Source organism: Oryctolagus cuniculus, chromosome 7 (assembly GCF_964237555.1).
Source record: "Oryctolagus cuniculus chromosome 7, mOryCun1.1, whole genome shotgun sequence".
Taxonomy (NCBI): Eukaryota; Metazoa; Chordata; class Mammalia; order Lagomorpha; family Leporidae; genus Oryctolagus; species Oryctolagus cuniculus.
The window spans coordinates 45,816,463-45,835,416 of NC_091438.1; the positions used below are offsets into that span (position 1 = coordinate 45,816,463).

An 18,954-nucleotide genomic window follows, 5' to 3' on the forward strand; every position below is an offset into this window, starting at 1 on the left:
TTCCAGTCCAGCTCTCTGCTGTGGCCCGGGAGGGCAGTGGAGGATGGCCCAAGTGCTTGGGCCCCTGCACCTGCATAGAAGACCAGGAAGAAGCACCTGGTTCCTGGCTTTGGATCGGCATAGCTCTGGCCGTAGTGGCCATTTGGGGGTGAACCAACGGAAGGAAGACCTTTCTCGCTCGCTCACTCTCTCTCTCTCACTGTCTAACTCTATCTGTCAAATAATATATATATATATATATGTGTGTGTGTGTATATATACATACATATTGGCTAGAAGTTACAATCTAATGTTCCACACCAAAATGGGGAATAATTTTGGTTACTGTTCTTTCAAAATGTTCAGTGCTGGTATCTTCAAAAACTGACTATTCCTTGAGACAATAGTCTGACATCTGTTGCACCGGCTTTACCATTTCTGTCCCTGACGGTCAATTCCACATTTTCTCCAGGCTGCAAGGCCTCTAGGTTATCTTTAGTTCACAACAGTGAAAGAATATTTCTTATAGAATATCACCTCTTCATTAAGGTCAAATGCCTCCTTCATGGCACAAACTGTGCTCTGACAGTGGGCTTGTTTCTTTTTAAACAGCATGTCAGAAGCACTTACAGCACCTGTATGTTTATTGTTATCAGTTACAAAGCTAAGTTTATCTCTTTTTTTCAGCTGAATATTCCTTTCAACATAAGTCAGATGAAACTCTTTGTCCATTCAGTCCTTCTTCAGGGAGGATTTCTTTTTTTATCTTCACTAGTTTAACAGCAATGGGTAACCCAGTTGGACAAATGATACTTCAAACTCAACATCATCTCCTACTTTAGGTCCTGCAAGTTGCCAATATACTGTGATCAGTAAGGTGGATGGTGATGCTCATATGTTCTTCCACTTCAGTGATATTCTGGATGGAACCAGCTCCACACTGCAGATGAAGCAGAATTTACTGTGGTTCTTGATATACCCTCTACCCAAAGATATCATTCTTTTAGGATTAAAAAGCTCCCCAAGAGCACAATTTCATTCCATTCTCATTCAGATCATAATTTTCTGGGCACTGTTGAAAGATGCCACTTTTTCCAATTCTAACACTACTAGTACAAATAAAGGCAAAAAAGAAGGTTGCTGAAGATGGCATTGTTGCTCATGATGATTGTGGGTTAAAACCGACAATTGCTTTTCAAGCTAAGGCTGTGGAAGGATCTACTTCTCCTCAAATAAGAGATAAGGTTGAATTTAGTATTAATAACAAAGGCCAGACCAGCAGGCTACAGCTTGTGTGTGACTTTAAGGTTGTAATTCCAACTCAAAGAGGCTGTTGGGTTACGTAGCAAATCTGAAGGCTGATTCTGGATTTACTGAAACAGCCAATCATGATAAGGAAATCTTTTTCCACTACAGTGAGTTTTCTCATAATGTCAATAAGCCTGGAACTAGGAGGCACGGTCATGTACAGTTTGTCCAAAGAGAACAAAGTCAGTGCTTAAAAAGTAAACAAAACACACTTAGTGAATGGCATTACTGAGGAAGCTAATCCCACCACCTACCCTGGTAAAGTCACTTGCACCCTGATCCAATACAGACAGAGGAATGACTGAGATCACAGAGCAGGGGGACATGAAAGGTGAAATCTAACTATTTGGCATAGTTGGGATGACCAACAAAAAAAAGGGAGAGTGGCAAGCTCCAGTTGTGTGTCCTGAACCAAAATGCACAGACTATGGCCTACAACATCACACCTCTGCTTAGGTTCACAGTGGAGTGTGTGAAAAATTGGCTCAGCTTCATTAATTATGAAGGAGGAGATATCAATAAGCTCTTTTTCCACATGAAAGAAGTTCAGGATTGTCGCTCCCCCTCTTCGTGGAGGAACGACACAGGACCCTGCGCTGTTCTTTCGTCTGCTCGGCCCTCCCCGGGTTTGCTGCTGGTTCTTCCCGGGTTGGCTACTATCCCTTCCACCTCCATGGAAGGGCAGTTCCCCCTGGCCACATTCCCCACTTCCGCAGGGGAGCGGCACACCGCCGGCCGGCTCTCTGGGGGCTGCACGAGTTCCCTTAGATGTTCCCCATAGATGTTCCTGGTGCATGCCGTCTCTCTCCTCCTTTATAGTCCTCCTCCGCCAATCCTAACTCGGCTGCCCACACGCCGAGCACGCTGCTCTCCAATCAGGAGCAAGTCCTACAGTTTATTAGCTGAACTGGAGGCAGCTGTGTGGAAGCTGTTTACTTCTCTCCCAGCGCCATATTGTGGGAGAGCAGATGCATAGAATAAGTCTTAATTCCAGTAACTCAGTCTAGTCCGGTTGCTCCCCACACAGGATGGCATTGAACTACGGGCAGAAGATGAGGTAGAGTTCTCAGTGATTCTTAACCACTGCAAGTGCAGTGCCCATGATGTCTGGCAGGTCTATGAAGGCCCCAAGGCTGCCACATCTCCTTGGCCTGGTTGCTTGGTCAGTCGTTTGGAGACCATCACCTTTGGATGCTGCCAGTGCTCCACATCTAATGTTTCTTCATCAGACAAGGGGACTAAATAACTCAAAGGAATTTGGTGGACAAGTTTGTGGATTAATACACTGTTGGAGGATTCCGGTGAAAGGTTTTGAGTATCACCCTCCTTATACCTCCCAATGTCTAGAATATTTATTCCATTGAGTTATAACACCTGTTTTAACACTTTTCCTGTGTTATGCTTAAAAGATAGAGTAAACAAAAAAATCTATTTTTAGTTGATAAATAATAATTATGCATATTAATTGGATACAAAACATGTGGTTTTAATCTTATATTTTTTGTGGTGAGACCATTAAAATCTATTCTATTAACTACTTTGAAATATACATTATTATAAATTGTGGTCACCATGAGATGGAAAAGATCACTAAAACTTATGTTTCTAGTATTAACTGAATTTTTGTAACTTTTGATCAACATCTGCCCTTGTCCCATCTCTCCAACTGGCCCTTCAAACCACTGGTCATCCTCTCTCCATTCTAAGAAATTCATTTTTTAAAATTCCACATAGAGACCAGTATTGTAGTATAGTGAGTAACACCACTGCCACTAGTATCCCATATAGGCACCAGCTCATGTCCCAGCTGCTCCACTTCAGATCCAGCTCCCTACTAATGGTCTGCAAAAAGCAGTGGAAGATGGCCCCAGTGCTTGGGCCCCTGCCACTACGTGGGATGAAACTCCTCACTCCTGGCTTTGGCCAGGCCCAGCACTGGCCTTTGTGCCTATCTGGGGAGTGAACCAGTGGATGGAAGATCTTTCTCTCTAACTCCAATTTTTAAAATAAATATTTTAAAATTCCACATATAATTGATATTATACAGTATTGATTTCTGTGCCTGGCTTACTTCATTTAGCATAATATCCGACACTTCCATGTTGTTATGAATTTTTTAAAGCTGCCATTATGTATAATCCACATTTTTTTATTCGTCCATCCACTGATGGACACATAAGTTGCTTCCATATCTTGGCTATTGCAAAGTAAACAGGGAAATACAGATATCTGTTCCACATACTTATTTCAATTCCTTTGAATATATACCCAGAAGTAAGATTGTTTGATCATATAGTAATTCTATTTTCAGTTTTCTGAGGAACCTGAATACCATATTCCAAATTGACTATACTAATTCACACTCCCACTAAGAAAAGTGGTCATCTTAACATGCTACATTTCTCAATTTATTCATGCTTTCATTCTTCTGTAAGTTGTGTTTTTCCTATAAAGCCTTTTCTTTTTTCAGCTGAATAATCCATATATACCCCACATTTTCTTTATCCATTCATCTGATACTGGACACCTTGGCTGATCCCATATTTTGGCTATTGTGAACAGTGCTGCTATATATATATGGTGGTGCAGGTATCTCATTGACACAATATGTTTATATCTTTTGAATATACCCCCAGTACTGGGAATGCTTGATCATATGGCAAGTCTATTTCCAGGTTTTGTCTTAATTTTATTTAAGGTAGACAAATTTCATGCATTTCATATATACAGGTTTAGGGACATAGTGATTCTTCCCACCCTATCATCCCTCCCACCCATGTTCCCACCCTTCTTCCTCCTCTCTCTCTTCTATCCCCTCTCTTAGTTTTTACAAAGATCGATTTTCAGTTTACTTTATATTTATAAGCTTAACCATACACTAACTAAAGAGTTTAACAAATAGTATGAGAGAAAAAAAAAAACACATTGTTCTTTAACAGTAGAGACAAGGGCTGTAAATAATCATCAAATTTCAAAATGTCAATTTCACTCCTATACATTACATACTAGGTATCTATGAGTTATTTCCACACTGTTTTCCACAGCGGCTGCACTAATTTACATTCCCACCAATAGTGTATAAGTATTCCCCTTTCTCCATATCCTCACCAGCATTTTTTGCTCTGTCTTTTGAATAATACCTATTCTGTTGAGGGTGAGTTTATCTCATTATGGTTCTGATTTGCATTTTTCTGATGCCTAGTGATAGTGAGCACTTTTTTGTATTTTTGTTGGTCATTTGTATTTCTTCTTTTGAAAACTATCGATTCAGATCATTTGCCCATTCCTTAAATGGATTGGTTAATTTTTGCAGTTGTTGAGTTTTTCAGTTTGCTGATATATTCTGGATGTCAATCCTTTGTCAGATAAGTAGCTTCAAATATTTTCTCCCATTCTGTCAGATGTCTCTTCACTCTATTATTTCCTTTGCTGTGCAGAAGCTTCTGAGAGGTCTATCCATGGGAACTTTATATTTTTGTTATTACAGTCAAAATTTTTCTACTACATTTTTGAATTAGTGATTTCTTGCATGTAAGAAGCTAAGAATTTTTATGCTGATTGTGTCTTTGGTTATCTTGCTGCATTTCCTTATTTTTCCTTGAATGTTTATCAATGTTCTTGGGTTTATTTTTGTCTCATACTGATAAGTGAAACATCTTTGTTTTAAATATTTTATTTTATACTTCATGGCTGGCACTGTGGTGTAGCAGGTAAAGCCCCAGCCTGAAGCACCAGCATCCCACATGGGTGCCAGTTCTAATCCCAACTGCTCTTCTTCAGATCCAGCTCTCTGCTATGGCCTGGGAAAGCAGTGGAAGATGGCCCAAATGCTTGGGCCCCTGCACCTGTGTGGGAGACCCAGAAGCTTCTGGCTCCTGGCTTTGGATGGGCTCAGCTTCAGCAATTGCAGCCATTTGGGGAGTGAACCAGTGGATGGAAGACCTTCTCTCTTTCTCACTGTCTGTAACTCTACCTCTAAAATAAATAAATAAAATCTTTAAAAAAAATGATCATTTGGATTATTTCCACTTTTGGCTTCTGTGAATAATGTGTTATGAACATGGATGTACAGGCATCCCTTCAAGTCTCTACTTCAAATTCTTTGAGGTATCTACCCAGAAGTGGAATTGCTACCTCATTTCTTATTGGTTAGGACTATGCAAATATTGGCAGAAAGAATAGGCATCTTATTCCTGATTCCTGATTTTAATGGCATATTTCTAATGTTTCAGTCCTTGAAGTATAGTGTTCATTACAGTTTCCTGTTATATAACTGCTGTTGGATTAAGGAAGTTACCTTCTATTCCTATTTTGCTGGAAATTTTTATCATAAATGAGCTTTGAATTTTATACAATGTCTTTTTCTATCTACTGAGGTGAGTGCAGGAATTTTGTCTCTATTTTTCTCTATTTTGTAACTTACACTGATTTCAAAGGTTGCATTAATCTTGCAATCTTATAGTAAACTTGATTTTAGAAATAACTTCGGCCCACTGCGAGAGTTGATATGCTTATATCTTATTAGGATATTTGCACCTCTCACTCATAAGCAAAATTGGCCTATAATTTTATTTTCTTGGGTTGTCATTATATAATTTTTATAACAAGGGTATATGAACCTAATAAAGTCAGTTGAAATTTTTCATTCTTTTCCATGCACTGGAATAGTTCATACAAAAATGTGAATTTCCTAAAGGTTTGGCAAATCTAGCTCATAAAACTAGTGGGTCCGTGGGAGACCCAGAGGAAGCTCCTGGCTCCTGGCTTCGGATCGACACAGCTCCGGCTGTTGCAGCCATCGGGGGAGTGAACCAGCTGATGGAAGACCTCTCTCTCTGTCTCTACCTCTCTCTATAACTCTGTCTTTCAAATAAATGAATGAATGAATGAATGAATAAATAAATACTAGTGGGTCTCCTGCATTTGAAGAGTTTGAAGCAGCTAGTCTTCTATGGTTTAAACAGAAAGAATTATAAGTAGATTCCTTGATGGTTTGTTCTTAGAAAATGATCTACTTTGCTTTCAAATTCATTAGCATTTAGTTGTTCATAATATTCAATTTTTATTTTTCCAGTTTTATTGAGGTATAATTGGTAATAACATTCTATTTTTAAAGTATCATTTTACCTGTAGTTACTTCTGCTACTTTTTTTTTACTATTTTTTAATTTATATGTTTTTCTCTTTATTTATGTTTTTATTATTTTAAAGAATTCCTCATGGTTTTATCAAAGAAACATAATTTTCTCCACTAGTCTCTGTTATTATTTTTCTTATTCTATTTCCTTTGGATTTTTTGCTCATGCTAACAGAAACATACAGAACTCTTTAGCCATCAAATCAAATTATGCTTGCTTCTAGAATACATTATGCTGTTAAAAAAAAGACTATTTGGGCCATAAAGGAACAAATTCTGGAAGCATTATATACTCTAAATAATCCATGACCATAATGTAATAAACAAATAGTAAAAATGAAAACCTTTAAAACCAAAAGCTCATATTTTCAGGATTCCTGCAGATAACAAAATTCATTCAAGTTCAATTCCCTTATATAAAATGGTACAGTATCTGCATATAAACTATTCACATTCTCATATTCTTTAATTAATTTCTAGATTACTTAAAATACCTAATATAATGTAAATTCTATGTAAATGCTGTTACATTGTAATGTTTAGGAAACAATGACAATAAAAAAAAATCTAAATATGTTCAGTATCGCACACAGGGGTTTTTTTCACCAAATATTTTTGATCCACTGTTGGGGATAGAGAATGAAACCCACATGATATAGAGGGACAAATATATACCAGAAAAGGAGACATGACCACTGGATAAAATCATAATTTGAAAACTAATATTAAAGGGATACAGGCCCAAAATAAAGTATAAGTTGCCAAACTGATACAAGAAGAAATATAGAGGTGTTCAAACAATTCACAGAAAATATGTGTTATGAAAAAATGTGCATGGATTTAAAAATATTTTTGCATTGGGGCAGGCATTATGGTACAATGGGTTAAGTTGATGCTTGCATTGCTAATATCCCATATACGGGTACTGGGACAAGAACCAGCAACTCTGCTTCCAATCCAGCTTTCTGCTGACATGTCTGATAGAGATGACGGCCCAAGAGCTTGGGTTCCTGCACCCACATGGGAGACACAGGTGGAATTCCTGACCCCTGGCTTCGGCCTAACCCAGCCCCAGCTGTTGCAGGCATTTGGGAAGTAACCAGTGGAGGGAAGATCAATCTCTCTCTCTTTGTCTCTGTCTGGCTCCCTCACTTTTTCTCTCTCCCACTTCACTTTGCCTTTCAAATAAATAAATACATATTTTCCAAAAAATATATAATTTTGCACTGAAATAGACTTAATTCCATTTTTCTAAACTTTTTGAAGAACCTTCATAAATAAATTCAGTAAGCTAATATGTATTGAAATTTTTCAAGTAAAAAATCAAAGACCTACTTTTCCACCTTGAAAAATGTATATATCATACACAGATTCTTAGGTAGTTCTACCAGACTCCTAAGGAATAGTTTTAATTTTATAAATTCTTCTATGGAAGAGGGAGAATGATAGCGACCCAGCTAATTTTATGAAATAATATAATCTTGATTATATAATAGTATAATCATGATTCTAAAACTAGATATAGACAATATGATAAAAAAGTTCTAGTACCATTTTATTTATGAATGTAGATTTGTTAAATCCTAATAAAATGTTAGCTAACTATATCCAACAAAGAATTTAAAAGTAATATATCATGATTAGCTCAGGTAAATAATCAGGAATGCTAATTACTCAAAGTTAGAAAATCTTCCTAATTTGTCACATCAATATACTAAAGGAGAAGAATAATATTTTTATCTCAATCAATGCAGGACACATATTTGATAAATCACAATGAATATCAAAGACAAAAACTTGAACCAGAAAGATGACAAGTGTATTAACTTTGTGTTATATATCAACAACATTAGTTTGGCTCATAATTAAGAAAGAAACATTAGAGCCATTCTCTTTAGAAACAAAATCAGGAAAAATATCACAATCAGTATTTTAACACAATATGCAGTATCCTGCCCAATTCTATAAAAAAAGAAAAATAAATAAAAAGTACACCAATAGGAAGACAAGAGAAAAAAATGACAATATTGGCAGATGATATGACTGTATAGTTGGAAGAAAAGCAAAATCAGCAAGTTACTACAACCACTAAGGTAACTCAGCAAGTTTATCAAATATACTAAAGTTATAAAAGTTAAAAGCACTTTTCTCACCAATAACAAATTACAAAGCATAATTAGAAACAAGATATCAATCAGAGTAGCAACAAAAAATATAAAGTAACTAGAAATTAATGATAACACATAATGTTGTCATGGCAAAAAATCCTAAATCTAATAAATAACATAGAAGGACATCTGAATTAATGGAGAGACACTCCACTTCTTGGCTTAGATGACTTAATATTATATATATATATATATAATATATATAAATGTCAATTCATATTAACCTATAAAATCAATATAATCACAAACATCTCAAAATATTTTTATTGAATTGTTTTAGAAAGGTGATACATTTTTTATAGAAGAATAAAGATGAATAGGTAAGTCAACATTTCAAGAAAAGGACAGAGTTTCTCCTACTAGGTCTTAACACATACTACACATAGTAATAAAACAATGTAATATTATTGTGACGACATGAAAAATGAGCTTAGAAATATACCCATTTCTACATGGTGACATATAACTATGTCTATAAAGTTACAGGGACTACTGCCAGAGGAAAGTACAATGGAAGCCAACAAAATATACTTAGCATAATTTCACTAAAATTTTCTGTAGTTGTACTCATCATGCACTGTTCCTCTGAAGATTCTTTTTTCTTGAAACATGAAAACTTTCTCCCTGATCTTCTAGGGTTAGTAAAGGAATCCAGCAAATCACAGTAAACTTTAAAGGGCCTTCAAACACTTTCATAGTCTCAGACAAATGGAGTCAATTCTTGAAGAGAATTTTCTTTAAAATGAAAAATATATACATTTCTTGCTCTTCTCTCTTGATAGGAACACACACACACACACACACACACACACATACACACATGCAAAAATCAATCAAAATAAGACTGCCTCATCCTGGGTTTACTGATTCTGTAAGACTTCACAGTTATGCAATACTAATAATTACCATTTACTGCACACCTGCTACAATGCCAGGCAAAGTGCCAGACCACTGACATATAATTCATTTAATGCACTAAAGAACCATGCAAAGTAGGTATTATTATCCTCACTTCAAAGATGAGGAAACAGAATAAGGGAGGTGAAAAAATTCACCCAAAGTCACAGGGCATGTAACAGGAGGAGCCAGCAGTCAAAGGCAAGTCCAAGAGGTTTGGGAGACTGTGCTGTCAATCCTACTCCACCGAGGGTTTTTTTTTTTCTTTTTCAAGATTTATTTATTGATTTATTTACTTGAAAGGTGGCAGTGAGGGGTAGGAAGAGGGGACAGGGGAGAGGGGAAAGAGAGGAGGAGAGAGGAGAGGAGGGGCAGGGAGGGGAGGGGAAGGGAGGGGAAAGGAGAAATATACCCATTTCTCCTCTCATATACCCATTTCTGCTGGTTCACTCCCTAAATGGCCATAATCACCAAGGCTGGGCCAGGCCAAGGCCAGGAGTCTGGAGCTCCACCTGGGTCTCCCATGTGGGTACTTGGGCCATCTTCCACTGCTTTCTCAGGTGCATTAGCAGGGAGCAGGACTGGAAGCTGAACTCCTGGGACTCGAAGCAGCACTTGAGATAGGACGCTAGCATTACAAGCAACAGCTTAACTCACAGTGCCACAACACTATTCCACCCTACCCCTGTGGAATTTTTTTTTATCTTGGCATTGATTAGGGGATCAATATTTTGACAACAGTGTTGTCTACATTCAAACATTTCATGTACCTCATCTAAAAAGTTCTTATAATCAGGAATCTCATGAGAAAAATAAAGGTGAGGATTAATAAATCCATACTGTGAAAAGAAATGCAAATAACCTTCTATAAATGACTTTAAGCATAAATACATATGAAACATTACCATTGTACACTATACAAGAATAACCAATGGCCTGGTTAGAAAAATTTTGGAACGGGGGCCAGCGCCATGGCATAGTGGCTAAAGCCGCCACCTGCAGTGCCAGCATCACATATGGGCGCCGGTTCAAGACCCAGCTGCTCCACTTCTGATTCAGCAATCTGCTATGGCCTGGGAAAGCAGTACAAGATGGCCCAAGTTCTTGAGCCCCTTCACCCACGTGGGAAACCTAGAAGAAGCTCCTGGCTCCTGGCTCCTGGCTTCTGGTTCCTGGCTCCTGGCTTTGGATCGGTGCACCTGCAGCCATTGTGGCTACCTGGGGAATGAACCAGCGAATGGAAGATCTCTCTCTCTCTTTCTCTCTTCCTCTCTTCCTCTCTTCCTCTCTCTCTCTCTCTCTCTCTCTCTCTCTCTCTCTCTCTCTCTCCTTCTTCTCTCTGTGTAACCCTGACTTTCAAATAAATAAATAAATCTTTAACAAAAAAAATGGTAGAATGAAGTAAAGTAGATTTGGGGACACATTTAATGATTTGTTTAAATGATTAAACAAATTTTGAGGACAAAAATGACCTCAAACTGCCAAGTACTGCCACAGAAGGGCAGAAGAGTCATCCAGAAAAAAAAAGTAGACAAAATCATGGGCTCCAGATTAACATACTGGTTTGATAATCCACACAGTGGAGTGCCCCCAGAGTTTTTTGATCTAGTCCTGGGAGACTTTGTCCCAAGTTGCCTGGATATCCTAAAATAAGATCAATTCCTTGAAATAAATGCTCTAAGAAATGGAGAAAATCATACTTTAGGGGATCAGTAAAATTGTTGGTAGAATGAGTCCATCTGTACTGCAACAGATCACCACTGATGTGAGAATCTATGAGGTTAACAAAAAGGACATCAGCAATCTCATGAAGCCTCACTGTAAGGACTTTGGAGCCGAGTGTCAGTGCTTCTTCCAGACATATGGTATATTTGAGTCCTAAATGATTTTTTAAAAATTTTGCTCAAAGCAGAAATTACGAACAATGTGCCAGTATACCTCTAGGGTGATTCAGAAGTTCACCTTCTGAACCTATCCAGTTCAGAGACCAACAGTCTATGCAATCCTTCTGGCCCCACAGCTAAGGCACGTACACTATTCTGGGACCTTCCCTGACGACACCTGGGTGAGAAGGTGTGGTTCAGCTGAAGTCTGCTGCTAGGCCATGGCAATAATCATGCAGACTTATCTGCCTAATCTACTAGGTGTAGGTGGTGAATTATGATGGGTGACTAACCACGAGATTTACACAGGGGGAATAATAAAGTCCAAGTTGATAACAAAAAAATGTAAGTGCTAAATAGAGAAAGTGGTCATCAAGTATTAAAGTTTAGTGAAGGTATCCACCACCTGGAAACAGGACTGATCTTCAGCAGGAGGAATTTAAAAACAGAAGTTTGCTAAAACTTAGGAACTGGCATCATGGGATCTATGCTGCTAATCTGACTTTGATCCTTCTCAGTTATAGTATCAAAGTCTCTGTCTGGTTCTTTGTAATTGAGTGAATCATGATGGGAACTCTTCTTTATTCTTCAGCCTTCACTATGTTCAAAAGTAAAATCCTAGGGGCCGACGTTGTGGCGTAGTGGGTAAAGCCACTGCCTGCAGTACCGGCTTCCCATATGGGCGCCGGTTCAAGTCTCAGCTGCTCCACTTCCAATCCAGCTCTCTGTTGTGGCCTGGGAAAGCAGTAGAAGATGGCCCAAATCCTCGGGCACCTGCACCCATGTGGAAGACCCAGAGGAAACTTCTGGTTCCTGGCTTTGGATTGACACAGCTCCAGCCGTTGCAGCCATCTGGGGAGTGAACCAGTGGATGGGAGACCTACCTCTCTCTCTCACACACTCTGCCTCTCCTTCTTTCTGTGTAACTCTGACTTTCAAGTAAATAAATAAATCTTTAAAAAGAAAAAGGTAAAATCCTGGTCTGAAAGATTAGCCGTAAAATCATGCTCCCCACTAATGTGATATTGTTGATACCAACTGCCCATTCCTCACCCATCCAAATCTCCTGTTCCGAGTTTCTCCATCACTGACTTCCATTCCCCATCAGAGCCTCTTTATTTGGTCCCTCCCCAACCTGTGCAATACCAGACCCTTCACAGGACTCTAACCTATCAGCAAGACCTGTTTCTGGAATTGTCTCTTCCCTTTAGTACCAATGCCAATGATTTAGATTGAATTTTCACTATCTCTTCTCTTTTATTTAAATTGCCTGTATCCAACTCAATCCACTATCCATACTCCTAGTAGTTATTTTTCTGAATAAAAATCTGATTCAGTCACTTTTCTCCTTAAAAATCCCTTCAGTTCCTGCCCCATTTAAGTCAGATAATATCCATATGATCAGTATGGCTTTCAAGGCCTTTCAAGATCCATGAACCCCTGCTATTTCCCAAACAATTTAATACATACATTCTTTAAATCTCAGCTCACTCGATATCACCTCCTCTTGACTTCTTCTAAAAGAGAATGAATTCTTCCTTATCTATCTTATAATAACTTACAGATATCTTTATTATAATTCATATTGCATTGTTTCCATTCTGCTTTCCTCATTAGATTATGCACTCTTTGAGAACAGGCAGCATGCCTTCTTCATTTACAGCCCTGTGACAAGCATGGTGACTAGCAAGTAGTCAGCTGGCAACAAATTTCTGTTGAATGAATGATCCCTGTGTACTGTGACTTATCGCTTAATTAATATTTCCCTCAGATACCTACAGAAATTTCCCCTCCAGAATGTATTTTTATCTATCTATCTATCTATCTATCTATCTATCTATCTATCTATAATATCTCCACATATAAAGGGAAAAGGTGAGAAAGGAAAGTAGGTGCTTATCCTAAGGTCCAGCCTCTCTTGATCTTCCACATTCTCCTGTAATCACTGGCCTATGTTGGCCCATTTATGAACACATAACATTGGTAAAGCCTTTGATCATAAAGGGCTATAATGTTTCTGTCCTGGCTTGTGCCTGAATTTTTTCCAGTTTTCTGATGCTGCATCACTCCATCACCAATTCTCATTGCTTGTTCCAGCAGGACATGGAATGGTAAATGGCCCATCCTTACTGCTAACACTACATTACAACTGGTATAGCCACCCTAAAGACCTCACAATCTCTCTGTTAAAAGCATTCAAGAGGTAAGTCATGAAGGCTTTTCCCCTTAACCACATGGGATGAACTGTTGCTTATTATTTTTCCTGCTCTTACTTCTGTCCTCAACTGTTATAAAAAAGCATTCATATAACACAGTTACTACGTAGAAAAACATTCATATAACACAGTTACTACGTAGATGCATCTTCCTGCATATCCTTGGCCATTCCTACAATGTTCTTGAGATTGAGAGGTTTATTAAAATACCATAACTTTTGGAAAAATAACCTTATTGATATAAGTACTTCTTACAGAATGTTTCTCCAATATTTAAAAATACTTGCCTTTGATCTGTTTTCTCCATGTGATCTCTCTCACACACATTCTCAGTGCGTGCATATGTCTATCTGTCTATCTCCAATGACTTCTGTAGCTTTAGTAGCCGGAATAAAATGTGTGTGTCTCTCACATATACATACACCCTCTACCACAGGCCTCCTTCAATTCTATTCTCAATTTCTAACTTTTTAAGTCATTCTGTTTTTCCCTTGTTCATACTCCATTTAAACTGTTAGTAAGTACCTGAAAATGAATACGCTGGGCATGTTAAAAAGAAATCTGAGAGACAATCCACACTGACATAAAATGTTTTGTTTATATCCTCTCTCTCTCTCTCTCTCTCATCCTTTCTATCTCTATCTCGCCATACACTGACACATACAAACAGAAATGGAGATAGAGAGGGAGAATAAGAGAGGAAGAGGGGAGGAAAGAGGGAAAGAGAGAGGGAGGGAGGGAAGGAGTGAGAGAGAGAGAAAATAAAGAAATAGAGTTTGGGGCTGGCACTGTGGTGCAGCAGGTTAACGCCTGGCCTGAAGCACCAGCATCCCATATGGGCAACGATTTGAGTCCCAGCTGCTCCACTTCCGATCCAGCTCTCTGCTATGGCCTGGGAAAGCAGTAGAAAATGGCCCAAGTTCTTGGGCCCCTGCACCTGCGTGGGAGACCCAGAAGAAGCTCCTGGCTCCTGGCTTCAGATTGGCGCAGCTCTGCCCATTGCAGCCAATGGGGAGCAAACCATTGGCTGGAAGATCTCTCTCTCTCTCTCTCTCTCTTTGCCTCTCCTCTCTCTGTGTAACTCTGACTTTCAAATAAATAAATAAATCTTTAAAAAAAAAAAAAAAAAGAAATAGAGGCTGGCGCCATGGCTCAATAGGCTAATCCTCCGCCTTGCGGCGCCGGCACACCGGGTTCTAGTCCCGGTCAGGGCGCCGGATTCTGTCCCGGTTGCCCCTCTCCAGGCCAGCTCTCTGCTGTGGCCCGGGAGTGCAGTGGAGGATGGCCCAAGTGCTTGGACCCTGCACCCCATGGGAGACCAGGAGAAGCACCTGGCTCCTGGCTTTGGATCAGCGCAGTGCGCCGGCCGCAGTGCACCGGCCGCAGCGGCCATTAGAGTGTGAACCAACAGCAAAAAGGAAGACCTTTCTCTCTGTCTCTCTCTCTCACTGTCCACTCTGCCTGTCAAAAAAAAAAAAAGAAAAGAAAAGAAAAGAAATAGAGTTTGAGGGCATTGAAGACAACTTGAAAATTTTCTTAGTATCAACATTACTTTCTTCCTCCAATGAATTCCTGGCAAATGCAAGCTGCACATAGAGGTGTTTTTGTCAGATACTGCTCCATCACTGTATGGCTAAGCAAGAACATCAACTTCTACTATGCCAAGGAATCCAGAGAACATTCAACCTGGAAAAACTCCAACTCCAAAACAGCACCTCCCAAGAGATGACTACAACTCCTGTAGGAAATCATTTAACCACAAATTCCAACTCCCCTTCACTCCCACAGCCTCAGTCATACATCTCAAAGGGCTGATCCCTTGGATCATGACAACCTGACCCACATCAGTGGCCCAGAGGCCATATGGCAACATAATGCCTCTCCAGCCCACTGGGAAGGAAAAGGGAGGGACAGCCAATTGAATTATTGTAATTGAAATCCTACAATTTATGATTTGTCAATAACTCCTGCCTTTGGGGGAGTTCTCTTCCCCCTTAACAAATCCTAATAGCCATAATATGTATAACCACAGAAACTCAAAACATATCTGAAACTCATTGTGTGCTCACCATGAGATGAAGAATAAAATCTAGCTAGGGTAGGAAAGAAGTCTCACTTCACAAAGATCACTATTCCAAGGTCATAAAATTGTAAAGTTTTAGGGGAAAAAAAAACCTTTGGATTCTGAAGATAAAGTGTTAGTACCCAAGTGGATCAGCTTTATTGGCAGGAAGTGGGACATGGAGACCCATGTACTATCCTCCTATTCATCCCATAAAGTGGAATCAATAGTCCTGTTACCCAACAGGACTGATCATGTGGCCATCTAAGCTGAACAAAGAAATGCTCCTGAATCATGGAATAACAATTCTCAGGCTGACAGGAGGATATACCAGACATCTAGCATCTCTGTCTCATGCTCATCTCCTTGTAACTGAAGCAAACTGGTGCAAGTGTATAGGATTTAGAGTGAAAAGCCCCGAGTTGAAGGCCTGGCTCCTGACTTTTTAAATTGCTAGCTATACAATATTACACCTCATGGTCTTCAACTTCAATGTGAGGCTATACTAGTGATTGGGAAGGTTTCATCCAAATACACAAGAAGTATAGGGAGATAGGAAACTCTCCAAAGATAATTATGTTCATATTTGGAGAATTCTGGTGATTAGACAGTTGTTTACTACACAAAACTAAAATGTGCTTTCCTTTAGTTTCTACTGTGTTCAGCCTATCTCGGGATTGTATAATACCTCTTCTATAAAACAGTCACTCATATAACTCATATATCTCTCATCCAATTCCCATCCATTCACCTCTCCTGGTTCCATTTACCACTTATCTAGCCAATCAATCTATTTACTTTACTCAGAACACAAATTTCCCACATCTTGATTGAAAAGTGGTCACCAGAACTGAACAGGTGAGAAACAAACTAATCGATGTCAAGGGAAGAACACCGGCACTTAACGTGCTTCTTTTAGCGTAGCCATTTTGGTTATGACACCTCTCTCCTACCACCTCAATACTGCATCTTTTACTCATGCTTCTTCCCTATCCTTATGAAATTGAATTTAGCACTCAAGTCAGAATTTTACATTTCTTTCAGTAAAATTCATTTTATTAGAGTTGAGCCCTTGACGTGGCATACAAAATCCCTCCTAAATCCTCAGTGTACTCTCAAAACATATCTACCTGTTCACATTTTTATGCAAGTTATTGAAAAAGTATAATGATGATAATATGATTGAGAAAATAGTCAAAGCCTTCATACTGACATGAATTTGAAAGATTTGGGTCTTCTGTTCATTAATATGTCAGAGTGCCCTCCCTCCTGCCATTCTCTAGACTCTATCTTCCTCAGCTCACTCCGAATGCACACTCTAGTATTTTGTTCTGCTCCTGCAATTATTTACACAGTTAAGATCACCCAGGAGTTGGAGTACTTTGAGAAAAACCACTATATATAAGACATTAAAATGTAAATCAAGCTAATTCAAGAAAAAGAAAAAAGTTCATACCCAGAGAAACATAACATGGTGGAAACAACGTGGGAATTAGAGTCTAAAAGGCCTGGAATTAAATCCTCATTTTGTAATTTACTTTCCAGGGGTCACAGGGCATCTTACCACTAAAAATTCTCTTATCTATATAATACTGATATTAATAATGATTTTACAGGGTTGTACTAGGAATTAGAATAAATGCAAAATCTTAGCACATAATAGGTACATAACACAGACGATTATCATTAAGCACAGTAACAGAAACTCAGTAACTACTGGCACACAAGGACAATTAAATGAAAGAAGAAAAGAGGAGAAAATAAGGACTTGTGGTCTGTGGATGGTAAGTGATAGTCCACTAAATTTTTTTAACAAGTTGATAGTTTAATAAGCTTAGTAATGATGGCAATAAACAATGTTTTCTAACCTGTCATATTTTTATTTCTTTTAATCTAAACAAGATTGGCAACCCCCTTGCACATCTGATTATGTTCTAGGTACTGTTATAGGGCCCAAAAATTCAAATTATGATTCAGAACTAGTCGATACCAGAGTGAGAATAAATACCAAATTGGGGAGTAAGGGGCAGACTCATAAATAAGTAATCAAAATAAAATATCATCAATGATATAAAAGAAGTAAATACAGGGTGTATTAAGGACCAGCCATTTCTCTGAAGCTTTTGAGCAAAGCTTTACTAGGTAGAGATAATTCCTGAGGGTGCAATGTTTAGATTTTGAATAACAGTGGGTCACCATGGGATCATCTAATAATGACCTGCACTCTGAAGTGGCATTTCCATAAAATGCAGCTAGTAAAAACGAAAGCTGGAAACATACAGACTCATTATTGTGGAAGGGAATAAAGGAATTTGGAATTCTCCAGGCAAGGAGAAATCAGCAAGGGGGGTGACAAGATAAGTTTGGAAAATGAATTAGCTTAAAAATAGAAAGAGGGGCTAGTTATGACAGTTTTCACAAACACCAAACTGAAAGATAGTGAGGTCTAATTAAAATTATGTCACTGGACAGTAGGCTGCATAAGAAACATAAGTCTGGGTAGAACTGACATGACATGACATGAGCAGGAGAGATAAAGGAGACAGAAGAATTAAAAATGTTAGCTAGAGACAACCAGTGAATGGAGATGTCATTAATCAGTATGTAGACTTCCAGAGAATGGTACATTTTGGGGAGGAATATAATAATGCATTCGGTTTTGGACAGTATGGGCTGAGGTAACTAGAGGACACCTACATGGAAGTGCATTCTGTTCCACCTAATGGCATGCATACCAAAAAAGAAAACCATATAGGAGCCTCCTGTGTGTTTTTTGGGAATAAATGAGAACATCCACAGTTTAAGAAGAGTGTATGTGGGGCCGGCGCTGTGGTGCAGTGGGTTAAAGCCCTGGCCTGAAGTGTCGGCATCCCGTATGGGCGCTGGTTCAAGTCCCAGCTGCTCCTCTTCCAATCCAGCTCTCTGCTATGGCCTGGGAAAGCAGTAGAAAATGGCCCAAGTCCTTAAGCCCCTGCACCCGTGCGTGGGAGACCCAGAAGAAGCTCCTTGGCTCCTGGCTTCAGATGGGCATAGCTCTGGCCATTGCAGCCATCTAGGGAGTGAACCAGCGGATGGAAGACCTCTCTGTCTCTACCTCTCTCTGTAACTCTTTCAAATAAATAAAATAAATCTTTAAAAAAATTTGTATAAGAAGAGTATATGAAACATGCTTCTGATGCCCCAGTGAAATAGCCCAGAAAACACAGTCAAATTAAATGAATGATTCTTCCCTAATAAACTCATGCCCCTAGTGATCACTACTTCTTACTCAAGAGCTCACATTCTTGCTCTCATTTGAAAAATCA

General features: G+C 38.9%; 1 protein-coding gene and 1 pseudogene across 20 annotated transcripts in view; one reads left to right on the top strand and one right to left on the bottom strand.

Annotated features, from left to right (window-relative positions):
* The window catches only part of LOC103350055 (uncharacterized), a 328,422-nt gene that overhangs the window by 162,184 nt on the left and 147,284 nt on the right, over positions 1-18,954 (bottom strand). The gene's annotated exons all lie outside the window — the stretch shown is intronic.
* LOC103350245 (cold shock domain-containing protein E1 pseudogene) lies at positions 305-2,651 on the top strand (annotated as a pseudogene).